The sequence below is a fragment of the Crocuta crocuta genome, unplaced genomic scaffold (assembly GCF_008692635.1).
Source record: "Crocuta crocuta isolate KB4526 unplaced genomic scaffold, BGI_CrCroc_1.0 scaffold457, whole genome shotgun sequence".
In the NCBI taxonomy this organism is placed as follows: Eukaryota; Metazoa; Chordata; class Mammalia; order Carnivora; family Hyaenidae; genus Crocuta; species Crocuta crocuta.
The window spans coordinates 1392796-1400057 of NW_027531318.1; the positions used below are offsets into that span (position 1 = coordinate 1392796).

At 40.4% G+C, this 7262-nt stretch overlaps 1 protein-coding gene across 2 annotated transcripts in view; it reads right to left on the minus strand.

Annotated features, from left to right (window-relative positions):
- The window catches only part of CCNY (cyclin Y), a 317839-nt gene that overhangs the window by 214602 nt on the left and 95975 nt on the right, over positions 1-7262 (minus strand). The window contains exon 1 of one of the 2 annotated variants that reach the window (XM_077771717.1): positions 7111-7256. The exons of the other annotated variant lie outside the window; for it this stretch is intronic. The gene's annotated coding sequence lies outside the window, so the exon portion shown is untranslated. Of the gene's footprint in view, positions 1-7110; positions 7257-7262 lie in introns of those variants that run through there. 2 annotated transcript variants of the gene reach the window in all.

Genomic DNA, 7262 nt, shown 5'->3' on the forward strand with positions numbered 1-7262 from the left:
AGGGGGGGGGGGGGGGGGCAGAGGGAGAGAGGGAGACACAGAACCTGAAACAGGCTCCAAGCCCTGAGCTGCCTGGACAGAAACTGATGTGGGGCTCGAACCTACGAATCGCAAGATCATGACCTGAGCCGAAGTCAGACACTTAACCAACTGAGCCACCCAGGCACCCCAGAGACAAGACAATTTTATCTGGATACCCAGTCTCCTGGTTTCATGTCAGAAAAGAGGCCACAGGGCCTCTTCCAGGAGACCATCTCATCAACTCTGAAAATCACTGCCACACTTGCTATCCATCCCAAACCGGTCTCAAGGATGTAAAGGCACCCACACATCACCAAATATAAAAGCAACCAATCCACTTCTGATACCTATTTCTCACCTCTCAGGGCCTTGCCTGGCTCTTACAAGGCATTCAGCCTTGCATTTGGGTCCTCCCTGACTTGTCCCACCTTAAGAGTCCTCCCTGACTTGCCCCACCTTAACCATGCTGCCAAAGCTCCTCCTCACCTCCTTTGTTCATATACTTCACTTCCAATACCCAGAGGCTGCCAACAGCTTCATAACTTGAGCTACCAAGTAACCCTTCTACAACAGCTCAGTGTGCTCACAGAGTATGCATGGTACTTAAGATACGTGGCCTGTCAGAAACAACCATCTTCCACAAAGGCAAATGGTTTGCAAAGCAAGAATATGTTCTCTAACCCCTTAAATCTATCCCTGAGTGGTTAATACTTCTGAATACCAGCTTTGCTAGGCTTCACTTCCTACAAAATATAAGAAATAGAAAAATCAGACATTAGATTTATTTTATAGAAAAGAATCAAATATATGCTTAAAGTGAATAAACAACTTGTATCTCTTCAGTAACATCAACTCTAGCTCCCAGAAGAAGGTGATCTCTAATGCTTTCAAGTAAAACTATGCATTAAAATAACAGCACAACACTTACACACAGCTGGAGAGAAAAAATGCTGTGGAAAAATAAAATTACACATATAAACTGACAAAAGTCATACTCACTGTCAATGAAGTAATCGTTGGTGAGTTTGTGAGTTTGAAATTTTTGAAACTGAATTAAGCACAGCACTATGATTTCATTCCTCAACCCTTGACAGGGTAGACAAGATACACAGCAAGCCCTAAAACCTAGACTCTTAAACAACTATACAAACTCTGGATCCATACCTAAAAACCAGAGACAGCTTAAAGGATAATTATGATTACACTTAATGGAATAGCTATAATCACTTAATATCCTATAAGAATATAGATTCATTAATGGACAGAATACTGAATTTAAAGTGAAATCTTTTTTTGAGAGGCAAAGAACAGACCTCTTACCCTATGACTTTCTCTGAATAAAAAAAAAAAAACAACTCTGGTTTCAGCCTCCATCTACAGGTATATACTAACACTTGTCGCTCCTATAGCATAGTCAGCAGACTGCTTGGGTGGACACTATTATCCAAAGGAGTCCCGCAGTTTACTGCATGCAATCACAGTGTGACTTTGGAAAGATGCAACCCAAAAGAACAATAAATGTTAGAAAGAGTAGAATTTCTATTCCAAATTCTACTGCCAGCAAGCTTCCCATTCAAAGGTTATACAGCTGTGTATAACCGCATCCTATCCAGCTCTAAAATTCCAATTATCCTTCTGGCACTACCTTATGAACACTGACTGCATTGATGTCTTTATTAGGATAAGCCCCTCAGGCTTCTAGCCTCTCTGGTTATGGAAAATTCAAACACATTTTGTTGTAGATCTTAGAACACACTTAATATTTAATGCAAGAAAATCAACATGAGTACTATGTTCATAATGACATACATTCATCTAGTACTTTTTGGTTTATTAAGCATTTCAGCTTCATTTTGATTCTCATTTTAGGTACCTCAGGGTATAAGGCAAGACGGTAGTATGTTTAAGCACAGTCTTTTTAAGCAGAGAGGAAAGTAAGGCCCAGCAGGACAGAGGTCCCGCCGTAAAGGCAGAGCCATGCCTGGAACACAGGTCTCCTGATTACTGGGCTCCTGTTCTTTGCCCTCCACCAAACTTCACAGAGCTAAAGGCACATCCCATAAACCCCTGGCAGGACCCCATCCTGACTCATTCTTCAGGAAAGGTAGGACAGAATAATGTTGACAGTCTCAGAATACAGAGAAGAAACAATCTCCTAACCAAGAATCCCAGCAACAAACTACTCAACATTTCAAGATGATGCAAAATGCTGCAGGGAAGATGAACTCTCTCCCACCTTCCAGCCGTGTAATCTGAAAACGATACTGAACGCATGATATCAACTGCTACTGCCATGAACTTAGTCTGGCTGCCTATATGCTGACCCATGAAAGGATTTATACTTTGAAGTATGACAAGCATGATACCGTCAATAGCACTCTTGTGAAAAATACCAAATGCTGCTTCCTTAAAGTAAACCCAATATGACACACTTGGAGCTAAATCTCTGACCCTGTATGACTAAAACAGAATTTCAAAGACACTCATAGGTCCTACATCTTATTATTTTTTTCCTTTTGGTTCTGCTCTCTTTAAAACCTTTAAAGTGTACCTCTCCATACTGCCTAATATGCATCAGGCCATGATTGATCAGGGTATCTTCCCAAGTCTTACGGGCAGTGCAGCTCATAAATCTTAGCCTGGAATGAAAGTCCACAGGTATGGTTTTACTCATCAGGCTGGAAATGTAAGTGGGTCTGAGACACAAGAAAAATGAAGCCAAAGAGATGAGGCTGCAGATATCAAAAAAACCAAGAGTAGTAATTTAAGCTAGTACTATAACAGGTGCTTATATTTTAAATTACTCTTTTGTCTCCTCACCCTCGTAACACTTTTTCCAGTCATCCTTCCCATACCTAGGATGAACCCCTTAGGCTTCTAGCTTCTCTGACTATGGGAAGTGAAAGTGTCATTTGCTGTATATCCTAGAATGCAGTTCACATTTAATAAAGAAAATCACCATGAGGGGCTATGTTCATAATTGTATATGTTCATGTAGTACTTTTTGGATTATTATGCAATTTGGCCTCATTTTGATCTTTAAGGTTAAAGCCATTCATCTGAAGAGATAAGGAAAAAAGACTAAATGTATCACATTGTTAAGCAAACTTCCATTAGCCATGGTTTATTTCAGTTTAGATTTTTTTATTGTTGTTATGCTTTCTTTATGTTTTCTTTTTTTTTTTTAAGTTTATTTATTTATTTTGAGAGAGAAAGAGGCAGAGAGGGAGGAAGAGAGAAAATCCCAAGCACGCTCCACACCATCAGTGCAGAGCTCAATGCAGGGCTCAAACTGGACCGGTGAGATCATGACCTGAGCCGAAATCAAGAATCAGATGCTTAACCAACTGAGCCACCCAGGTGCCCCACTTTAAAACCTTAGGTTTCATTTTTAGGATTTCACCCTCCCTGCTACCTCTCAAGTTAAAACACAAACAAAACCAAAAAGTTTCATATCCACTCTACTCTCATTATTACAAGCATTGCCGTTCTCTATTTCCTCCTATTCTTCTCATGCAATAAATACTCAAGATGATACTGACTTCGATGTCTTTGTGTTGCTGGCTTCACTCATTCATTCAAAGAAAGAGTGTCTTCAGGGAAGCAGGCACTTGGGTTACATGAGTGAACACAATGAAAATCTTCCATCTTCTATTGAAACTTAAATACTAGTAGATAAAAATAGTTGTTATTACGTATGTATGTAAATACTTACAATGTATATTATAGGTCATATGGAAGAAAAACAGTAATTCAGAGAATGTGTACCAGAATTGTTGATGGGGTAATAGGAGAGATGTTAAATGAGAGACCATCAGGAAGGCTTCACTAAAAAGATGAGGCCTGAACTAAGACTGAAGGCACTTGAGAGAGTTAGCCAAGAGGAAACATAGAAAAAACATTCCAGGCAGGGGGACAGAGCAAAGGACCAGGGGTGAGAGCATATCAGGTTTATTAAAAAAAAAAAAAAAAAAAAAAAAAAAACANCTCTCTCAAATTAATTAATTAATTAAGGATGTGACTCCTTATTTCACATCAAGTAAAAGCTTTCCAATGGACTTTTACCATGGAGTCGTCGCAACAGACTTCAAGGCCCTGCGTGATCTGCCTGCCTTCCTGGTTCACTTGCTAGCTCGCACAAGCCACACTGGCCTTCTTCAGTGCTGTTTTTCTGAATAAACCTGATATACTCTCACCCCTAGGCCTTTGCTCTGTCCCTCCGCCTGGAATGTTTTTCTCTATGTTTCCTCTTGGCTAACTCTCTTTAATTAATTAAAACACTAAAAAAAAAAAAAAAAAAAGAGAAATAATATCTAGAGAGCTGATGAATCTAATATATAGTATTCCCAAAAACATGAATAACCTAACACTAAGGTACTGAGTACAGGGCAAATTGCTGGTAGGTGTCATAGACGCCTAAGTGCCCTAACTCAGTCACTGAAACACTACAGGACAAATATTATCCACTGTGTGCTTTAGGCAGGGAAAACATAGATTCATACCTCACGTCTCTGTGATTTAAGAAACTGACCTATCACAGAAGCCCCATGAACTTCTCTGAACTTTTCAACTCTAGTCAGAGATTCTTACGGGATATGATATAAAGATGATACTCGAGCACTTCAGCTTTTGTTATACACCAGAATCAAGAATGCTTCAGCTGTGGCTTTAAAATGTTCACTAATCATCTAACAATATAATTCAGAAGTTAAAATCTGTATCTATTTCTACATGCTACTTGACTTAAACAAATCTGTTCTCTTCTCCCAGCTTCTGATACTGAACGAATATCTACAGAAAATGCCACCGAACAACAGGTAACATTTCCAAGACTTAATCCAGCCTGGGATTCTCAACCCTACCTGCAACTTAAGAATTACCTGGAGAGCTTTAAACATATTAATGCCAACGCCCACTCCTAGATCTGTTGTGTAAATGAAACCAACATTGAGAACTATGGATAGGTAAATCCTACAAGTATTAGTTATTGAACTGGGGAGACAAAGAGAATATTGTTTAAATAGTGCATTAGTATTTCTGGATTTAAACGAACATCATCTGGGGTGAGAAGACACTATGAGCCTAGATTAGAAATCTTAAACTGCCCCAGAGTCTCTTACACTATCCTGAACTTCCAAAACAGTAATCTTCCATACGTCTTCTCAAAAATGACTTGATAACCAAAATTTAGATTTCTTTCAAATGAAAGAACACGCAATATTATTCTATTTTCCTTTGGCAAAATCCTTCTGAGGCTTAGTGCCAAATAAATGGTTATAATTACTATTTTTCTCCATTTCCTTACTATAGTCAATAATAGTATATGGCTTGGCTCTAAGAAATCTGAATCTTCCTTTTGTATTTTTTTAATTCATTATCTAAAACATAAAGCCTCTTCTCAATAGTAGTGCACAACATGGAGAATTGTTTCCAAATGTTTTTGCCTGTCAGCCTTGTAAAAGACTGGCTAATGGCTTTTTATAATAAACTCATTCATTCACTCCTTTAAAATACAATACTTACTAAATCTTTACTATATGCTAGAAATGACATTTCTTTCAGATGCTTGGATCATACCAGTGATCAAGACAGACCAGACCTTAATATTCTTCTAGATGCCTTTAAATGCATAAATTTAATGTAGAACTGTAGGGTAAAGACCTCTAAATAAGAGGTTAAGATAACGGAGGTTTAACATAACTACACTACAAATATCGTATGGAACCCTAGTTTACTAAGTGCCTCCTATAAACCAGATTATTATATTAGTCCCTTTAATATATGCTACTCATTTAATAAAATTGCTGTCCTGCAGAGATGACACTACTATTTAGAAAAAATTAAAAGAGGCCAGACAATGAGAAAATTCTTTCCTTTAGCAGAGTTTAAATTTGGTTTTCCACACTAGAGGGAATTCTACACACTAAAACTGTCAAGAATGACTTGTGACAGAGTTGTGTGAATTCATTCCCACACACAAAAAATTTTCATCTTAGTTCAACGATATCAACTGTGAGATTTGGGGGTTAAAAAAAGAAAACAATCACACTGTCATAAGAATAGGTTAGCAATTTCACATTTTTAAGTTGAAAATTATGTAAACTGTGTTTCAATCATGATGCATAAACTACCTATTCATAGATATTTAGCCACGCAGCTTAAGGATAATTTAGTGTTAACAAATACTGTAAGACCAATAAAATAGATAAACATTACTAGGTGCAGTGATGAATCCTTTAATTTCCTTTCCAAACACTAGTCCAAACTAAATATCACTCAGCTCAATCAGAAATCCATAGGACTGTAATTCTGCCCCAAGCAAAACCTGGGTGACTACCCAAAGCGGTCTCCAAAACGTTCTAATAATAATCTAGTTTTGTTTTTTGTGGTTTTTTTAAAGTATTCACGTGAGCTATTTGACTCCAATCCTGCACCTACCCCCCAAAAGAAAAATCTTTTTTCTTTTTTTTTTTTTTAACGGAAATAGGGGACTATCAATTGGGGTCAATTTATAAGTTTCCGGGGGGAAGCTGATACATGCCAACCCTGTTAACTAACTCTAGGTAGAGACTGACTCCCCAAAATGGGATTGACTCTTTCCTCATTAACGCCAAGGATCATCCATTCCCTTCGCCTTTTAAAGGACAAATGAGCTCACTCTGACCGTGCATAACTTGGCTTGTAGCTATGCTCAGCCAGTGCCTGGAACTCGGGCTCTCGGGCCGCCCCCGCCCCAGAACTGGCCGCTCAAGTCTGGACAAGGGCCAGCTCCTGTCACCTCGCGACCTGCGCCCCTCGGCCCCGCGGTACTCCGGAGATGCCCGCCGGCAAAGTTTCCCCGCCGCTCACTCGGGGGTACAAGCCAGGGAGCCGCTCAAGGTCTGGAGGCCCCCGGAGCGCCCGGGTTACGGGGCCGAAGACCTCGTCCTGCCCTGGTTACAGAAGCAGCCTGAGAAAGCAAAAGCAGCCTCGGCCATATAGACGCCAGGCTGTGCAGACAGAGCACCGCGGATGCAGGCGGGGTGCGGGGACGTCAGAAGGGGGCTCGGCGAGGTCCCCGCCCCGCGACCTGGACTCGCCCTCACTCACCGTCGATGTTCTCCCGGTCGCTGATGTGCTGCAGGTTGCAGCCCGTGTCCTCGCGGCTCAGGTCCGTGTCGGGCCGGTAGGACTCCAGCCGGGAGTGGGCATTCCTCCGGAGCTTGGGGCTGGACGACACGCAGCACGAGGTAGTGTTCCCC